At 36.6% G+C, this 10,151-nt stretch overlaps 1 pseudogene; it reads right to left on the bottom strand.

Moving 5' to 3' along the window:
• Window positions 1–2,192: 2,192 nt before the first annotated feature.
• Window positions 2,193–3,181, bottom strand: LOC125098975 (tubulin alpha-1A chain-like; annotated as a pseudogene).
• Between the last annotated feature and the right edge of the window lie 6,970 nt (window positions 3,182–10,151).

Below are 10,151 nucleotides of genomic sequence, written 5' to 3'. Positions count from 1 at the left end.
GGAACTAAGAAAGTTAATCACTCTCTGAGTTTTGTCTTGGGTCCCCAAACACCTGATAATATCTAAGAAGAACAGGATCCCAAACATGTTCTAGGACTTATTCTAGGATTCTAGAATGAATCTGACTTCAATACCCCCTACCTTTAGTGATTTATGGAATAATACCTATTGTTCATCTGAGCCTCACCTTTGATCAGACCCTACCCTGGATTCCTGGAGAAACAGATATCCTCGACCCCGTTTCGGTATAAATTCCTAACCCCATGTGTGGGGGAGATTCATTATCCTTTCCTTTCCAAGTCTCCCAGAAACTGCCTGCTATTCTATATCTGTCACTTTACACTATTCAGTAAACTCTGCTTTCACTCTCTCTGGCTTCTGTTTGATTTCTGTCTTGGGAGAAGCCAAGGATCCTCTTGGTGGTCCTCAGGGACCCCACTCTGGGTCCTGGGAACCAGCCCGTCTACATCAACTGCATGCAGTTTTGCAGGCTACATATTTTACAAGACTTCTAGCTTAAGAGATGTAGGGGGTGGGATGATGTAGATGGCGCTGAAGCCATGATTCTCTTTGATAAAAAGATTTGCCTCTAGGCTGGCAGAGTCCTTAAACAAACTTCTTTTTACTGGTCCATTTGTTCTTCTCTTCCTAATCCAGAAACAGTAGGTTTGAATGGAAAGGCATTACTCTTAGCATGACCGCTTTTGCAGGAGGACTACAGAAAAGGTCTTAGGGTAGACTTATTATAAATCAAGTCAAAAAAATAATGATTATGCATATTATCAACATATAAAATATTTAAAAATTTTTCTTTAGGGTATAAATGTGAATGTGAATGTGTTTTTAATGAAGAATTTTATTTTAAAAAACATTTTTTAGGGGCTCCTGGGTGTCTCAGTTGCTTATGTGTCCAACTCTTGATTTTGGCTCAGGTCACAATCTCAGGGTTGTGGCGCCTGCTTGAGATTCTCTCTTCCTTTCCCTCTGCCCCTTCCCCCTTAAAAAACAAAACAAAACAAACACAAATGTTTTCATATGTCCCACAATGTATAATAAAACCAATTTTACATTCCAGAAATTGTTTCAAAAATATATTTCAGGGGCACTTGGCTCAGGTCATAATCCTAGGGTCCTGGGATCAAGCCTACATCATAGTTCTCCCTCTCCCACTCCCCCTCCGCTCATGCAGTCTCTCTCTTTTAAATATATATATATATATTTATCAGTTTTTACTCAGCACGTTTTATCACCGTCAAACTATATGATTATATGTCTTATCTGATTAAGACAATCATAGTCTGGATAATCACAAATGATAATTGTTTCATTGGATTATAAATACTTACAAAATTTACATCTTATATTCCCTCTCAAAATGTAGATCTTCCCTATCTGTAACCTAGCAAACAAATTTCACATACAATAGATTTTTCTCCTAACTTTTCTGTATTGATGAAACAACCTGATCTTTACCTATGTAATTTATTTATACAGACATATTCCCAAATCTTTTTTTTCTTTTACCAATCAAATCTGCTGTCATACCATTTGCTATTATGCATTCCTCCCTACATATGTCATTCCATCTATTGATTCACAGAACTTGCTTGCTTTTGTCTCATGGGACTCTACATCTATAAAACCTGTACAAACAACTTTTGAAACATCCTTACACTATGCATTAGGGACAACTACAGACGGTATTGAGAGTTAGTGTGCACTCTTGGTTTACATGACCTATTTTGATGTGTTTGTTTATTGTGGATGTTTCTTGGAGAGAAAGAAAAAAAAAACACTGGAATAGTAGAAAATACAACCAAAACTCATTTCTCTCCATCCAAAATTACAAATGCTAATTTTCGCCATTTATACTTTAACCTAATTCTTGAAAAACAAAAACAACATGGATATATTGAGTTCCATTTAATCAACTCTAAGGTGTTTGGCATTTTGAGTTTGTATTTTCTAGTTTTTTATCCATTTTCTTTTTCATTCAAGATATTTATCCAAACCCATCAGCAAAATGGACAGCTTGGTTCTAAAACACTGTCATGTTTTAAAGCATAAGACAGTAATTGTATATGAGAATATACACTGCTACATACAAATTGACTGATCAGAGCACATCTTTTCAGTGTTCAAGACAGAATGAGTTTTCCTGCAAAAACAGCACCTTTGTGATACTTTTAACTTTAGTATTCCTGTCTTTCTTCACCCTCTCCTTCAACAAAATCCACACCATTTCATAATCCTTCTCAAGAGCAGCTTTGACCTCATAGGCCTCAGAACACTCTCCCTCCTCCACACCCTCACCCACATATCATTGAATAAAGGCACACTTGGCATACATCATGTCAAACTTGTGGTCCAGGTGAACTCAGGCTTAGCAATGGCTGTGGTATTGCTCAGCATGCACACTGTACTTTGGCCAGGTCTCTACCAGGTACCACAGTGGGAAGCTGGTAATTAATGCCAACTCTGAAGCCAGTGGGGCACCAGTTCACAAACTGGATGGTACACTTGGTCTTGATGGCGGCAAGGGCAACATTGACATCATTGAGAACCATGTCACCATAGTACAACAGGCAGGAAGGCATTTACCATGGTAAATAGTATTTACCATGGGGAGAGTCACATTTCACCATCTGGTTGGCTGGCTCAAAGCATGCATTAGTGATCTCTGCTAAAGGAAGCTCTTCATGGGAGGCATTCTCAGCATAGATGACAGAGACATATTTAGTCAGAGGGAAGTGGATGCAGGGACAGGGCACGAGGTTGGTCTGGAGTTCTGTCAGGTCAACAGTCAGGGCTCCATCAAATCTAAGGGAAGCATTGATGGAGGACACAGTTTGACCTATCAATTTATTCAAGTTATTGTAGGTTGGGCATTCAATATTGAATTTTCTACTACAGATGGCCAAATTGTCTACCGTGAAGTCACAATCAGAGTGCTCCAGGGTGGTGTTGGTGGTGAGGGTGGAATTGTAGGGGTCAACTACAGCTATGGAAACTTGGGGAGCTGAGTAAATGAAGAACTCGAGTTTGCACTTCTTGCCATAAACTATGGAGAGATGTTCCATCAGCAGGAAACTAGATCCCCCTCCAAAGCTGTGGAAAACCAAAACCCTGAAGACTTTGTGCACTGGTCAGCAGCCAGTTTCCAGATTCAGTCCAAGACAAGGTCAATGAAATAAAATACCACTGCTCTGACTCCCATGACAATCATTTAGGTTTAGTCTCCATCTATGCATAAGTAGTAAAGTCTAGCTTTGTCCATTTCTTAATTTTAATTTTATTTTTAAAAGATTTTATTTATTTACTTGATAGCACAAGCAGAGGGAAAAGCAGGTGGAGGGAGAGGGTAAAGCAGGCTCCATGTGGAGCCTGATGTGGGGCTCTATCCCAGGACCCAGAGATCATGACCCAACCAAAGGCAGCCACTTCACTGATTGAGCCCCTGGTTTTGTGCACTTTTTAAATTTAAGATTTTATTTTTAAGTAATCTCTACATTCAACGTGGGGCTCAAAATCACAACCTTGAGATCAAGAGTTGCATGCTGCAACTTGAGATCAAGAGTTGCATGCTCACTCTGACTGAGCCAGCCAGGTGACCCTAGTTTTGTCCATTTTTGAAATTCATATCAATGGAATCATACACTATATATTTAATGTGTCTTTCAGTTGACATGGTACTATTTAAATTCAAATATATAGTTTGTACATTTCCTTGCTATATTGTGTGCCATTTTAGGAATATACAATTTAATTCTTTATTATTGACAGAGATTTGGGTTGTTTCATTTTCTTAATGTGACCAACTTATGTATCCTAGGGTAATTGAGCATTCATTTGTCAAGAGTGTACACTTGGAGTGGAATCATGTTTGATAGGATATGTGAATTTCTAATTTGACCAGATAATTTTAAACTCATTCCTAATGTCAGCATGCTAGTTTGTACTTACAAGCAGTATATCAAAATTTCTTTGCTCTACACTTTTGGAGAAATAGAATTGTTTATGATTTAATGTATTAAAATATGTATAATAGATACTGATTACAGTGAGTGTAAAAAGGTATCTATTATAGCGTTACTTTACATTTACTTGTTAATTGGATTAACTGCGTTTTCATGTTTCCCCTCTAAAATACTTTAGGACTTTTTCTGAAAATTATATAAGATTTTTACTCATCTTTCTATTGGATTATTTCTTATTTATCATTGATTTGTAGGATTTCTTTATACATCATGGATATTGATTCCATATTTGTGTTATGTACTACAAATGTACTCTGTAGGTTTTTTTTTTAAGATTTTATTTATTTATTTGACAGACAGAAATCACAAGCAGGCAGAAAGGCAGGCAGAAAGAGAGGAGGGGAAGCAGGCTCCCTGCTGAGCCGAGAGCCCAATGTGGGGCTCAATCCCAGGACCCTGGGATCGTGACCTGGGCTGAAGGCAGAGGCTTTAATCCACTGAGCCTCCCAGGTGCCCTGTAGTTTATTTTTTTATACATTTATATACCTTGGTTTTTCCATCAATGGCAGATAGACCTGATTCCCAAACTGCCCTGAGCCACTCCAGGATACCTCACTGAATTCACAGAGGTGCTCCAGGACATTTTACATTTTCAAAGGAAATTCTGAGCAACACAGAACACCTGTGGAACAATGTGTAAAATACTTTTTTGAAGAAGTTTACAGCTTCAATATTAAATTGTACTACATTCTTTTGAATGATAACATGTTTGCTAAGCTAGTTTCTGGTGGTTTTTTTGTGGTCAAATGAAATTACCAGTCTAGACACAGACCATACATCTTTTCCAAAATTAACTCAAAATCAATTATAGATATAAATGTTAAACTCAAAACTATAAAACTCCTAGAATATAAGATAGGAGAAAACCTAGATGACCTTTGTATGGTGATGACTTTTTAAGATATAACACCAAAGGTGTGCGTGATCCATGAAAGAAAGAATTGATATGTTGACCTGTACCCCTGAGGCCAATAATACATTATATGTTAATAAAAATGAATAAATAAAAAAAATTGATATGTTGGACTTCATTAAAATTAAAAACTTCTGCTCTATAAGAAATAGCATCAGGAAAATTGAAAAGTTCTAACTCAGGAACTTTTCTGGGAAAAAATTTTGCCAAAGACACATTTGATAAAGGACTGTTATTCAAAATATACAAAGAACTCTTAAACTCAGCAATAAGGAAATAAAACATCTAAGTTAAAAAATGGTCCAAAATCCTCAGTAGACATCTCACCAAAGAAGATATACAGATGGCAAATAAGCATATGAAAAGATGTTCCACATCATAAGCCATTAGGGAAACGCTAATTAAAACAAGGAAATACCACTACACACCCAATATAATGGCCAAAATCCAGAACACTGACAAAACCAAATGCTGGTGAGGACGTGGAAAAACAAGAATTCTTATTCATTGTTGGTGGGAATACAAAATGGTACAGCCACTTGGAAGACAATTTGGTGCTTTCTTACAAAACCACTCTTAACTCTTGCCATACAATCTAGCACTAGATACCTGTTGGTATTTACCTGAAAGAGTTAAAATTGGCTGTTCATGTAAAAACCTGCAAATGGAGTTTGGTAGCAGTTTTACTATAGTTGGCAGAACTTGAAACAGCCAAGGTGTCCTTCAGTAGGTGAATAAATAAATTAACTGTGGCACATCTACAATGGAATCAGATCTAAAAAGAAATGACTTAGTGGGGCACCTGGGTGGCTGAGTCAGTTAAGCATCCAATTCTTGGTTTCAGCTCAGGTCATGATCTCAGGGTGATGTGATGGACCCCAGGTTGGGTTCTGTATCCAGCAGGGAGTCTGCTAAGATTCTCTCCCTTTCCCTCTACCCAGCAACCCCCCTGCACTTGCTCTTTCCCAGTAAATAAACAAATAATAAATGAATAAATAGAAATGAGCTACCAAGTCATGAAAAGATATGGGAGAAATGTCAATGCATATTACGAAGCAGGGAAGGTAATTTAAAAGACTATTCACTATGTTATTTCAACTATATGAAATTTTTGAATAGACAAATTATGAAGACAAGAAGATTAGTGGTCGCCAGGAATTGGAGGAAGGGAGAAGGATGAATAGATGGAGCATAGATGATTTTGGGGGTAGTGAAAACTGTGTGATACTATAATGATGGATATATGTTATTATACATTGGTCCAAACCCATAAGATGTAAAACACCAAGAATAAGCCTTCATGTAAATATGGACTTTGGGTGACTGTAATGTGTTGACATAGGTTCAACAATTATAATTAAGGTACTACTCTGGTAGGGATATTGATAATAGGGCAGGCTATGCTTGTGAGGGCATGGGGGAAATAGGAAATCTCTGTATCTTGCTCTCAAATTTGCTGTGAATTTGAAAGAGCTCTAAAAATAGTATTATAAGAAAAAACATTTTAAGAAGCAATTACCAGTCAAAAATAAATTTGAAAGAGAAAATGAGGGTGGCAACATCCAATCTAATTCAAAACTCACCAAGTAGTACAGCACTCAACAGACACATGCATCCCATTAATAAGTTAGTGAGATAATTTAAGAATGAAATAAAAATATTTTTTTTCAATTTAAGCACAGTTAGTTTTCAAATAGCTTCTATAGTTTTAGGATATAAACATTAAGTTTTTAGAAGCTAATTATTAAATAAACAGAGTGGTTGAGTATTTCTTTTGGCCTATGAATATCATGAAAAAAATTGAAACCCTAAGGATGTCATAGAAGACAAAATTTAAGAACTTCTGGAATAGTGTTGCTGTAAAGAAAGGTTGTAATTGATTGGTTTGGGGAAAGGTACAGTCATACCTCAGAGATATTGTGGGCTCAATTCCAGACCATGGCAATAAAGCAAATATTGCAATAATGTAAGTCAAATAACTTTTTGGGTTTCTCAATGCATATGAAAGTTATGTTTCCATTATGCTATAGTCTGTTAAGTTTGCAATAGCATTATGTATAAAAAATACATACCTTGGTTAAAATAAACTCTGTTGCTAAAATATGCTAACCATAACGCTTCTGGGTGGCTCAGTCAGTTAAGCATCCAGCTCTTGATTTCAGCTCAGCTTGTGAGATTAAGCCCCACATTAGGTTCCACATTGATCGGGGAATCTGCCTGAGATTCTCTCTCTCCCTCTCTCTCTCCCCCTCCCCAACGCTTGCTTGCCCTCTCTATCTTTGTCTAAAATAAATAAATACATTTTTAAGAAATGCTAACCATCATCTGAGCTTTCAGTATGTCGTCATCTTTTTGCTGGTGAAGGGTCTTGCCTCATTGTTGATAGCTTCTGACTGATCAGGGTGGTCGTGCTGAAGGGTGGGGAGGCTGTGGCAATTTCTTAGAATAAGGCAACCATGAAGTTTGCTACACCAATTGACTCTTCTTTCATGAAGTGTTTCTCTGTAGCATGCAATGCTGTTTAGCATTTTACCCTCAGAACTTCTTTCAAAATTGGAATCAGTCCTCTCAAATGCTGCTGCTGCTTTATCAACTAGTTTGGATATAATATTCTAAATTCCCTGTTGTCATTTCAAAAATCTTCACAGTATCTTCACTAAGAGTAGATTCCATCTCAAGAAATCACTTTCTTTGCTCATCCATGAAGAGCAACTCCTCAGCTGTTGAGGTTTTATTATGAGATTGCTACCATTCAGTCACATCTTCAGGCTCTGCTGCTAGTTCTCTTGCTGTTTCCACCACATCTGTAAGCATTTCCTCCCTGGAGTCTTGAGCCCCTCAAAGTCATCCATGAAGGCTGGAATCAACTTCTTCTTCTTCTTTTTTTTTTTAATTTAAATTCCAGTTATTTAACATACAATGTAATATTAGTGTCTGGTACAATACAGTGAGTCAATGCTTCCATACAACAACCGGTGCTCATCACAAGTGTGCTTCTTAATCCCCAACATCTGTTTAACCCATCCCCCTACCCACATCCCCTCTGGTAGCCATTAGTTTGTTCTCTATTATTAAGAGTCTGTTTCTTGGTTTCCATCTCTCTTTCCCTTTGTTCATTTGTTTTGTTTCTCAAATTTCATTATGAGTGAAATCATTTGGTGTTTGTCTTTTGCTGACTGACTTATTTCGTTTAGCATTATACTTTCTAGTTCCACATTGCAAATGGCAAGATTTCATTCTTTTTTATAGCTGAGTAATATTCCATTGTATATATGTCACAACTTCTTTATCCTTTCTTCAGTTGATGAACACTTGTGCTCTTTCCATAGTTTGACTATTGTTGATAATGCTGCTATAGACATTGAGGTGCATGTATCCCTTAGAATTAGTATTTTTGTATTCTTTGGGTAAATACCTAGTAGTACAATTACTGGATTATAGAGTAGTTCTATTTTTAACTTTTTTGGAAACTTCATACTGTTTTCTAGAGTGGTTGCACCAGTTTGCATTCCCACCAATAGTGCAAGAGGGCTCGTTTTTCTCCACATCCTCACCAACACCAGTTGTTTCTTGTATTGTCGATTTTAGCTATTCTGACAGGTGTGACTGTAGTTTTGATTTCTATTTCCCTGATTATCAGTGATGTTGACTATCTTTTCATGCATCTGTTGGCCATCTATATGTCTTCTTTGGAAAAATGTTTATTCATGTCTTCTGCCCATTTTTAAATTAGATCAGTTAAGTTGAGTTTTATTAAGTTCTTTATATATTTTAGATACTAAGCCTTTATCAGATATGTCATTTGCAAATAACTTCCCCCAATTCCAAAGGTTGCCTTCTAGTTTTGATGATTGCTTCCTTTGCTGGGCAGAATCTTTTTATTTTGATGTAGTCCCAATCGTTTATATTTGCTTTGGTTTCCCTTGCCTCAAGAGATGTATCTAGAAAAGAGTTCCCGCTGCTGATGTCAAAGAGGTTATTGTCTGTGTTCTCCTCTAGCGTTTTTATGGTTTCAGTTCTCACATTTAGGTCTTTAACCCATTTTGAATTTACTTTTGTGTATGACATAATGAAGTGGTCCAGTTTCATTCTTCTACATGTTGCTGTCTAGTTTTCCCAGCACCATTTGTTGAAGAGATTGTCATTTTCTCATTGCATATTCTTTCCTGCTTTGTCAAAGATTATTTGACCATATAGTTATGGGTTCATTTCTGGTTTTCTATTCTATTCTATTGATCTATGTATATATTTTTGTGCTACTACCATATTGTTTTGATTACTACAGCTTTGTAATATAACTTGAAGTCTGGAATTATAATGCCTCCAGCTCTGCTTGTCTTTTTCAAGGTTGCTTTGGCTCTTCAAGGTTTTCTGTGATTCCATACAATTTTTAGGATTATTTGTTCTAGCTTTATGAAAAATACTGTTGGTATTTTGATAGGGAATGCATCAAATGTGTAGATTGCTTTGTGTAGTATGGATATTTTAACAATATTTGTTCTACCAATCCATGAGCATGAAATGTTTTTTTCATGTTTTTTCCAATTTCTTTGTGTCATTTTCAATTTCTTTCATCAGGGTTCTGTATTTTCAGAGTACAGGTCTTTCATCTTTTTGATTAGGTTTATTCCCAGTTATCTTATGGTTTTTGGTGCAATTGTAAATGGTTTTGATTCCTTGATTTCTCTCTCCTTGAAAAGAGAAATCTGGGGGTGCTCAGTGGGTTAAAGCCTCTGCCTTCAGCTCAGGTCATGATCCCAGGGTCCTGGTATTGAGCCCCACATCAAGCTTTCTGCTCGGCAGGGAGCCTGCTTCCTCCTCTCTCTCTGCCTGCCTCTCTGCCTACTTGTGATCTTTGTCTGTCAAATAAAGAAATTTAAAAAATCTTAAAAAAAAAAGAAAAGAGAAATCTGTAGAAGTAAAACAAATTTCTTTACATTGATTTTGTATCCTGTGATTTTACTGAATTTGTGTATCAGTTCTAGCAGTTTTTGGTTGGAGTCTTTGGGTTTTCTATATAGGTTATCATGTTATCTGCAAGTATGGAATAGACTTCTTATAAGCTCCTTTAATGTTGACATTTTGACCACTTCCCATGAATCATAAACATTCTTAATGGCATCTACAATAGTGAATGCTTGGCCATAAATTTTCAATTTACTTTGCCCAAATCTATCAGAGGAATCACTATCTCTGGCTGC

The sequence above is a fragment of the Lutra lutra genome, chromosome 4 (genome assembly GCF_902655055.1).
Source record: "Lutra lutra chromosome 4, mLutLut1.2, whole genome shotgun sequence".
In the NCBI taxonomy this organism is placed as follows: domain Eukaryota; kingdom Metazoa; phylum Chordata; class Mammalia; order Carnivora; family Mustelidae; genus Lutra; species Lutra lutra.
This window is presented reverse-complemented; position numbering and strand designations above follow the sequence as displayed.